Genomic DNA, 10,612 nt, shown 5'->3' with positions numbered 1-10,612 from the left:
GAAGGAGGATAGGTTCCCCTTCTGAGTCTTGGTTCCTCTCAAGGTTTCTTCCTCTTTAGGGAGTTTTTCCTTGCCACCGTCACTGCTGGCTTGCTCATGGGGGCTTGGACCTGGATTTTCTTTTCTTTCTCTTTCTGTAATACTGATTGTTCTGTAAAGCTGCTTTGTGACATCTGTTGTAAAAAGCGCTATATAAATACATTTTGCTTGCTTGCTAATGGGGGGCTGGCTATGGTGTACCTGATGATTTTGGCTTGTTTGAGTAGGGCAACAACCAAACTGGGCTCTGGCCCTCCAGAAGCAGAGTTGTGCACCCCTGGTGTAGACAGGAACAACAGAATATCTCATACTGACTGTCTGAATTTCACGATGTGGAGCTGAGTCCAAAGCTTTGTTGTCCAAAGTTAACCTCCAGATTAACCCTAGATTTCATTACATGTTAGCTACATTAGCATTGTAACTCCAGTGACTGACTACAAGAGGAGAATGGTGTAAAATATTCCTTTAAAGTGTTAAGTAGTGGTGCAGGACCACGTTCAGTGAGAGAATTGGCAGGCTGGGGCTAGTTTTTAGCTGTTTTAGCAACTGATCGAGCCTAATTGAACTCATTGCAGTAGTGTTGAATTCCTAGTATTTCTTTATTCCTAATCTTCCTTATATTTGAAAGGCTCCATCCATTGATTATAAGCAATCATCATGTCGAGGAAAAGTGGAGCTGAAGCGTTCCAGAGCGTTAACGAGTGTTTTCACACACCTTAATCTCAGAATCCTTTTCAGCTGTGATGTATTGGCTACTCAGAGGTGGTGTTGATGCCTCTCTTAATCTAGCAATCCATCACTCTTTTATGTAAGGCCCAGAGGCCTCATTAGCAGGCCTGAAGCCCATGCTGGACCAGGAGCCTGGCCGGCCTCACCTGTGCACTGTCGGACCACAGAGTTATGCGGTTTCCAATGGTTGAGGGAAAATATTGACTGGAAGAGTGGAAGTCTAGGTCTTTATTTAGTGACGGATGGGGACGCATTTAGGTAGGTGAGGCTGAAGCGCCGGGTATCGGATGCTAGTCAGGCGACAGGGGTATGGGAGCAACAATGCACAGTTGTGTCTGCGTTGGACGGGTGTGTGTGGGTATATATGGGTGTGCATGATGGGGTCTGCGCATTCTCTTGGGACGTTTTCACAGCAACAGCACTTTCATTCGAGTGGCCGTCCACACGTCGGATGCCACTCATTTCTTTCCAAACATGTCTGATCTCCTGCACGAGAGAAATTCCTTTCTGGATTTAGAGGCTCGCCTACCTACTGCACAGAGAGGTGAAAAGGTTCATCTCCATAGGACAAAAGGCACAGAGATGGATTTGACTCATTTCACAAGGGGGACTGTCTTTCAGGCTGACCCAAAGGCCTGGAGATGAAGAACACTCCTGACTTTCTCTAAGTGGCGCTGCATGCTGACTTTGGCTACATTCACATCAGAGGCAGCGGGTAACTCAAACGTTTGTGGTGGAGGTAAATTATGAGAAATAACATAACATTAATTGAAATAACATTAATTGAATCCTTCATGTTCTGGTTTTGAGATTGAAGTACAGTCTGGCCATTGGGCCTGTTGTTGGAGTCACCTTTTTAGGTGAAATAAATACTCAACAGACTCTGAGTAGCAAACAGTACCAACAACATATCTATGACGCAGCAGCAGTGAAACCATTCAGTAGGTTGTTAAGAGACTAATAAAATTAGTTTATAATCCCTGAATTTTGTTGTTTTTCATTGAAGTTTTAGAATTCAAATCTGTAGATCTTTAACCTAAGAGGTCAATGAACATGCAACAGGTTTAATACAGACCATCTCAGCATCCTCAATAACCTGTTATAGACACACTGACACCATTCAGTAACTGGAGCTTCACTTTGTTAGGTCTTGGGTTGAGGTTAAGGTTAGGATTAGGATTAGGACCAGGGAGATGGTAGGATTAGCCTTTGTGATGAGGTTGAGGTTAGGGTTAGGATTAGGACCAGGGTAAGGGGTTAGGATTAGGTTTGAGGTTAAGGTTAGGTTTATAATTAGGGCCAGGGTGAGGGTTAGGATTAGGTTTGAGGTTAAGGTTAGGTTTATAATTAGGGCCAGGGTGAGGGCTAGGTTTTGGGTAATGGAACTACCATATTAACAAGTAATGTATCAACAGAACATCTTCAAGATGTTTACTTCAATGTATCCAGATGCTTCACTACTGCTACTTCACTGATATGTTACTGTTACTCTTTTAAGAGTTTATTAATAATTTACAAAGGACTACTCCAAACAGTTATATTTTAAATACTGTTATTTTTTTATTGTAATAAATTATGTTTATTTATCATATCAGCATGTTTACCCAATTTCTAGTAAGTTCCAATACAGTCATTCATTAGATTAGATGAAGTCACCCTTATTAGTCTGACAACAAGGAAATTTCACCTCCGCATTTAACCCATCCGTGAACTGACACACCACATACACACTAGTGAGCACACACACACTAGGGGCAGTGAGCACACTTGCCTGGAGCAGTGGGCAGCCCTAGCCGCAGTGCCCGGGGAGCAGTTAAGGTTTAGGTGTGTTGCTCAGGGACACCTCAGTCACGAATTGTTGGCTCTGGGGATCAAACTGGTGACCTTCTGTTCACAAGGCCGGTTCCCTAACCTCCAGCCCATTGATTCATTGTGAATAATAATAACAACAACAACAACAACTTACTGTTTATAATTTCATTTTTTATTATGATTCATTATGAATAGCTTTCCTTTTTGTCTACAGCTGAAATGAGTGTCTGTGCAATTTTGTAATGCTAAAAATTAACCTGTTCTGTAACAGTGAGTCTGTTTATCAGTTAAATACTGTACAGTTTAATAAAAAAAAAAGCGATTCATCTAAAAAAAACAAACAAAGTATTTATTAAATAATTTAATAAAAACATTTCCTTGTTCAGCTAGCTACCAATCCAGTGTTAAATAGGCTAATAATTCTATGTGCAGTGCTGTGATTAGATAGATGGACAAAGTTAGGTAAAGATGTTTTTATATATTATTATTGTCCACCTGCTAGCTATGTCTCCCCTAATAACACAGTACTACCAAGCTGGGATGGTGAAGGTTGGCATGTGCTTCCTCAGAGAGCCATAAAAAACCAGCCACTTATTTGGACCACTGCTAACATATTATCATTGGTCAGCTCAACATGCTTGGAGGAGTCATCTAACAGACACTCGCTTTGACTGTCGTTGTGCTGAGTGATTGGGGGAGAGGGAACACCATTCATCCCAACTAGGGAGAACGAGGCCAATTATGCTCTCTTATTGGCAGATTTACTAAGAGGGGCACTGATTAAAGACAATCTATTAAAACTTTGCACTGATGGATTTGGCCAATTTAGCAAGCTATCTATTAAGAACGTCTGTGCAAACAAACACAGACGCAACTTGATGTTTAACATATGACCAGCGCAGTAAAACTACGTGTTTGGCTCATGTGCTTTTTGTGTGAAAGCCAGTTTCTGCTCAGAGAAGGAAAGACTTGTGAGTCATTTAGTTGTCATTAGGTCTCAAGCTTTCTCTATCATTAGTGTGAAAGTAGTAAATCAAAATAATGAGATATTACTCATTGAGGAAATATGTGATTATTTTAACATAATAAATCATTATTTTAATAAAATTAAACTATGGATGGCAATGGCATCGCCAGGTATCAAACTCGCAGTCTCCAGATGACGGGGCCAAAACTTAGATGAGGAAGTAAGAATTTAAACAGAGCTACTGATAAGTGAGTAAATCTCTCACCATGACAATTAAACTCTGCAGACCTGGCGTAAGTTACAGAACCGCGCTCTGTTATTAAATATGTGGAATGATATTATTTTAATAAGACAGATTATTGTTTTTTGGAATGTCTCAAGAACTTAAGAAATGACAAAAAAGTCAGTAAAAGAGGTATCAATACTCAAGAGTACGAAAGAGGCTGTTTGGGTTCAAATCACAAGCCTTGCTGCTCAGTTGCTCAGCTCTCATTTGTGTTTGTAAGTGATGCCCACAGTGACATGCACAGCAAGTGCAGCCCCTTGGAGGGCTTAAGTGCCCTCTTCATTGGCGTGTATAGTATTTATATTTTACACACCCTCCACCAATGTTTAAGACCTCTTTCTGTGAGGCACAATTGGCTCAGTCTCAGTTTGGATTCCACTTTAGTTTTCGCCTCAACTGACCCTGTCACAGATGCACACATCACCACAGCATTGGAAATCCCACCCGTAAAGTACTCTCTTGTTAAGAAAGCATTAATTTGAACAACAACCAAACATGTCAGCAGTAAGTAGAGCTAATAACCCTCTCTAAGAGTTTTGTTATCCTATGAAAATTTAGGTTTGTGTGGTATCGTGGTGAGACCACCACCTCAGAGAGAGTTATAACTCGCTGTTTTTGACTGGTTATGTGGTATAGTGTATAACATCTTTGTCCCTTATGGTAAAGTTTCGAATTCAATTTGCTGCTCTGAGAAAAACATAATTTTCAGCTGGCTGTCAAGGCCACCACACACTGAAGATACCGCATCACAAAATTTGAAACTATTGTTTTAATAAAGGTGCCCACACCGGTGCAACATTCAGTGTCGATTCACAGTGGTACCCGTTGTCTCCCGGTAAGGCTGGGAGTCAATCCTAAACAGAATCAGTTACAAAATTCCAAGCATTAAAAAAACGAGAGTTGACTCAAAAGCTTGGGACTAGATTTCGAAGAGTGATGTTTAAGTTTGCACTTGCCTGCTCTCACTGTGGGACATGCTGTCTAGTGTCTAGTAGGGGTTACTACTGCTCAGCAATGACGCTTTAAGCTTGGTGTCAGCTAGTCTCTGATCATGTGATTGTGACACTAACATGGACATCTCAGAAAAGACAACAGGTGATGAGCCTGGTGACTTCAGGGTTCCAAATCTCCAGATTCCTGAAGGCTAGCTATGCAATCCAGGGCTCAATGGAAAGGGCAGGTCACACTCTACCATGGAGTTCAGTTTGTTCTAACATTTCTCTGCTGATCTGCTTCATCGATGTTGAATGTCATTATTTCCAGTTTCCAAAGACTTCAGTAAAAAGTCATGCGTCATTGGAGATGAGGCAAAACGCCCTATTATCCTGTACAATTTAAAGTTGATTATACTCTTGTTTTCACCAAGTTATGGCACTCACATTTCTCTAGCTCTTTGGACCTCCACTACAGGTGAGCATCTCAGCAAGGCTGCCTAGGGTGCGCCTATGTCAGATACAAACTTGTGAGATTCTGGGGTCTGTATTTCTGGTATGTCACACTCTAATAGCCTGTGGAGTTTCATCAGAGGTTTCATCACATCGTAATGAACAAAACCACAGATGTTTAAAAAAAGCAACTTTAAAAATCCGACTTTAAACATCTGTGGTTTTGTTCATTACGTCATCAGCCATTAGTCGGCATCCACTCGACTTTCATCACAAAACTGTCAACTTTAAAAAATCTTAAGTCGTGCAATCTGTAATATCTAGATAGTCTGTGTGACAACTACATCTTTCCTCAACTTCTACATCATCGTCCAGTTGAGGAAAATCAGGTACAGCTCAGCCAGCCCCTGCTATTCAGTTAAATTATACTAGTGCTATATCTCACCAAATTTCCTTGCTAAGATTAAATGTATTTAACATAATTATCCTTAATTTAGCCAGATGTCCTTCTCTATTCTTGGTTTTTAAAATTGAGATTATTGTGTGGAATAGACTCCCAGTTGGACTACATTAAAAGGAACAACAAGGCATAACACTTGCACCATGTCTTAATCCTGTATGTTGTATCTGTCTCTAGGTATCAACACCTGTTTCTGGCAGTGTCTTGGCTCAAGGGCAATTTGGACTTATTTGTACTAACTAGGATGCTCTGAGTGGACAACAAAGCACATTTGCAAGTCAATCTGGATAAGAGCACCTGGTAAATGCCATAAATGTAATTGCTAAAAGTATTTTACAAAAACAGTGCGTTTACGTACACTTACGGCATTTGGCTGACGCTCTTATCCAGAGCGACTTACAGTTTGATCATTTTACACAGGTAGGCCAAGGCAGTGTTAGGAGTCTTGCCCAAGGACCCTTATTGGTATAGGGCTTGCGCTGGTGGGGGATTGAACCCCAGTTTAAAGGTGGTAACCACAAACGAAATGTGATAAATTCATAATTCATAAATGTTGTTGAAAGTTTTATTCCATTAAATCTATTCAAGAAGAGTGTAAACTGAATTAGAGCTCAATACAGCACTCTTGTTACGCTGTGCTATACAGCACTGGGCAGCAAGGTGTGACATGTCCAGTGCAGTGGCCTAACATTTGAATTTAAGTTGATAAGGAAAAGTATTCAGATACAAACTTTAGTACTTTGGTGCAAAGCCATTTTTGCGCATTACAACTCTGAGATGTTTCTGAGAAAGCTTTTTGGAGTATTGTGGTTCTGTTTTGGCTCATATCTCATATCTTGGCAAAATGTCTTCAGTTCCGCACTGTTATGAAGGTTTCTGTTCAACTTGCAATTTCAAAATCCTCCACAAATTTTAACTAGGATTGAAGTCAACAGATTGATGAGGCCAAGCAAACACAATATTCTTTTTTTAAAATCGATCTTGAGTTGTTTCGGCTGTATGTCTGGGGTCATTATTTTGTCCATCTTCTCCACTCTCTTAGCAGATGAGATTAAATTAGTCTGTAATATCTTGGTACATCGCTCCATTCATTTTCCTTCGATTACATGTAATGCTCATACGCCAAGTGCGGAGAAGCAGCTCCATATCAAGATGTTCCCATCCTCATACTTCACTGAGGGTTTGGTGTGCTTGGGATCACACATGACCCGTCTTTCTCCAAATGTGTCGAGCTGAATTATTGCTAAAATATATAATAATAATAATAATAATACTATAATATATAATTTATATTATTTTTAGTTTTGTCTGATCAGAGTAACTTGTTCCAAAAAAGTTCTGATTTGTGGAAATGGTCATGCACATCTTTTTAGCAGACGACTGCTGTGACCAGTGGCTTCTCCTGCATGGTGCACCTGCCCAGGGATGACCTTGCTCCATGAACTTTCCAATGGCATGTTATCAAAGCAATTGTACTGACTGGGCTGTTTAAGATGTGTGGCTTCTTCCATTCGAGTACTGTGAACCTGAGAACTTTTGGAAGCTCCTTTACCTTCACCATGATGGCTGCTTGTTGCGTGAAATATCTGTTACAATGACAGTTGATGCAACTTGCGAAAAACATTTAATTTGTTTTATTACCCTTAAGATATAGAACTTGATTGTTTATTTATTTTTAACATTTACATTTATGTATATAGTATAATATAGTCACTGCAGACCCAAGACTGATCAACCTGCTTCTAGGTGGTCCTGTGGGGGTCCTGCCCATTGAAGAACAGGGTGAAAAGGGGGCTAACAAAGTATGCAGAGAAACAGATGGACTACAGTCTGTAATTGTAGAAGTGTCTGAATCCTTGTCTCCCTTCACTCTACGTCAGCAGCTCCCTCAACAATGTACAGTCATGACTGTGATGAATACGATACCATTGTCTGCCATTGCCTTTATTTATTTTGTCTCTTTTTCACTGAATGACCAATGACCATTGCGTAGGACGAGAAGTCATGGTTACGGGGTGTCCAGACTTTGGGCCGAAGAGTCGTGTGAGTGAGCGTCTGAGAGAGAGAGAGAGAGAGACAGAGAGTGACTGAAAAGGCTTCTCTGCTGAACATTTTCTCATAATGGCTGAACAAACACGGCTGCATTTTCTCTAGCGAAGTTATCAGTAGTGAGGGAGATGTGACAGGCTGTTTTTACTGGAGAAGACAATGGGAATAGGGAGGGATAGGGGGAAGTCAGTATGGGGCCATTGTGACCATGCAGCAATCTGTGTTTCACTATGCCACCATGATTTATCTGTAAGCCCCACTGAGTGCGACCTATCAGCCAATGACATGCTGTGGGAAATCTGCCTCAGTCAATCAGAGAGCTCAGAGCAGCAGGTCTGTGAGAGTTCCTGGACCCCCTCCTCTGGGGGACTGAAGGTATGTTCTCGATACATTTGTGTTTCCAATGCCCCTTTCTGGATTTATCTTGGGCTCAGGCCTTTAGTTCAGCACTGTACAAATGACATCCACACATTCCAGACGTCTTTCTCATGATCCACTGCCTTTTTGTTTCCCTTCTCTCACTCTCTCATTCTCTCACTCTTTCTCACACCGTCTCTCTCACTGTCATCCATGCTCTTTTTCGTGCTTTCTCTCTCTCTCTCTCTCTCTCTCTATATATATACATACATATATATATATATATATATATATATATATATATATATATGTGTGTGCTCTCTTTCTCACTCTCTCATGCTCTCTCTGACTAGGCCTGCCTCTCTCTCTTGCATTCTGTGTGTATATCTATCTCTCTATCTCTCTAGTTCTACCTCTCTCTCGCATTCTGTGTTTGTGTGTGTCTCTCTCTGGTCCTTCCTCTTTTTCTCGTTCTCTGTCTAGTTCTCCCTTTCTCTTGCAATCTTTCAAGTTCTATTTCTCCTTTTATTGTTCTTCATTTAAATGCATTCGCTCTTTCTTTCCAGGTCTCTCTCGCTCTCTCGCTTTCTCTCTCGCTCTCTCTCTCTGTCTATCTTTCTTTATCCTGTGTTCTCTCTTTCTCTTAGGTCTTCTCTTTTTCTCATTCTCTCTCTAGTTCTCTCTCTCTTTCTTTCTCTACTTCTTCCTCTCTCTGTAATTCTCTCACATTCTCTCTCTAATTCTCCCTCTCTTTAGTTCTCTCTTTCCAGTTCTCTTTTTTTGTCCTCTTATTAGCTTTCCCTCTCTTTCTCCTAATGTCTCTCTCTCTAGTTCTTCCTCTGTTTCTATGCTATCTCTGTATAGTTCTCTCTCTCTCTCTCTCTCTCTCTCTCTCTCTCTCTCTCTCTCTCTCTCTATCTCTCTCTATCTCTCTCTCTCTCTCTCTATCTCTCTCTCTCTCTCAGGCCTGTCTCAGCAAATGAATGCTTGGTATGAAACAAAAACTCAGGGCCCATAAACTCGGGGCCCGTAAAGCTGCCACCCTGGACAGGCCGGAGGAAATTGGATGAGTTGAAACTGTCATAACATAACAAGCGGCGCCAAGCAGCAGAGGTACAGGACACAGAGATACGGCTCTCCGGCTCTCTGACTCATTCCGCTTGACACATACATTCTGAGGTGTGTTGTAACGGCAGCTCGTGTTTTGGCTGGTCTTAACGAGACCTGTCCGTTAAAAGTTAAATCCTTAAACAAGCTAACTGTCATAAACAAATCCTCACGTCTCATATGGCACAGTAACTTTATGGGAGAAGGAATCTATAGTGTGGCAGCTCACAAAGCACTTGATTAGTGGTGCCTCAATACAGATAGTAGTATCAAATATTGGTCCAGTACCACACTTGTAGTTGTACTCATAAAAACTCTACAGATACCAACATTCGGATACCAGCTCTGACGTAAGCCGGGTGGACACTATAGCACTAATGAACAAACAGTGAAGGACACTCTGCTCACCCAAAGAAGAGTTATTAATTCTGTGACAGCCAAACACAAAACCATCGGCCATTTTTAAATATTCCACCTTGGCAGAATATCCCACCAGGAATACACTATGTGATTTTAGTCTGTTTTTAAACACACACAATCACAACCGCATCCCTAGGACAGGTGAAGACACGCAGGTCAACTAAATAGAGGAAAGAAAAAAAATCAGCATTTGCCATCAAAGTCCGTATGTGCCAACTTTGTTTCACTCAAGAGAGAAGCAATGTATAAACGTTAATAAAGTATTATTTTTTTGTTTTTTTTGTATAAGGTTGTAGACAGACTGTATGGTTTCACCATGTACATCACTGCCTGCTTTTAGATTCAGTGTACAGTGTTATTGCTCAGTTTCTCAGCCAGTTTGCTCTGTACCCTGTAAACTGTAGGCTTTGTCTGTACGGGATGGTCTCTTCCAGGGGTCGGTAACCCAATAACCTGTTCTTTTTGTCCTTTAAACAAAAATCAAACCACCTTGCGAGCCTCAACATTTTATGTCTATTTTATCAGCTTGGCTCTAAATATGTCTCAATGTATGGTAATGTCATAGTATATGTTTAAAAAAATGAAAACACAGACTTACTTTGCTCTGCTTTAAGCTTTAGCTCAGCTGTAGTCACTTTTCTCGCATCTCCAGCAGGAAACCGTTCCTCAAAAGTGAAATAGTTTCTTGTAAAATGTCTCTAAACATATACATTTTTACAAGGCTGAAGTCACCTTCTCATTCTTTAAACTTCTCAAAATTCTTGTTCTAATTTTCCCATTCCACTTTTAATGCCTGAGGCACCAGAAGGTAACTGATGCACCATTTAAGGTGGAACAGGACAATTAGGCCCAATAATGTGCCCTTTTTACAGCAAACTCAAACACATTCTGGGTGATGAGCCCAGTTGTCAACCACTGGAACTTTGATCGCTCCTGGGATGCTGGTGAAGACGAAACTGAAGCTATGGGAGTGACTGGCATTCTCTGGCCATCTCTTGTTT

This window comes from Pygocentrus nattereri, chromosome 29 (assembly GCF_015220715.1).
Source record: "Pygocentrus nattereri isolate fPygNat1 chromosome 29, fPygNat1.pri, whole genome shotgun sequence".
NCBI classification, from domain to species: Eukaryota; Metazoa; Chordata; class Actinopteri; order Characiformes; family Serrasalmidae; genus Pygocentrus; species Pygocentrus nattereri.
This window is presented reverse-complemented; position numbering follows the sequence as displayed.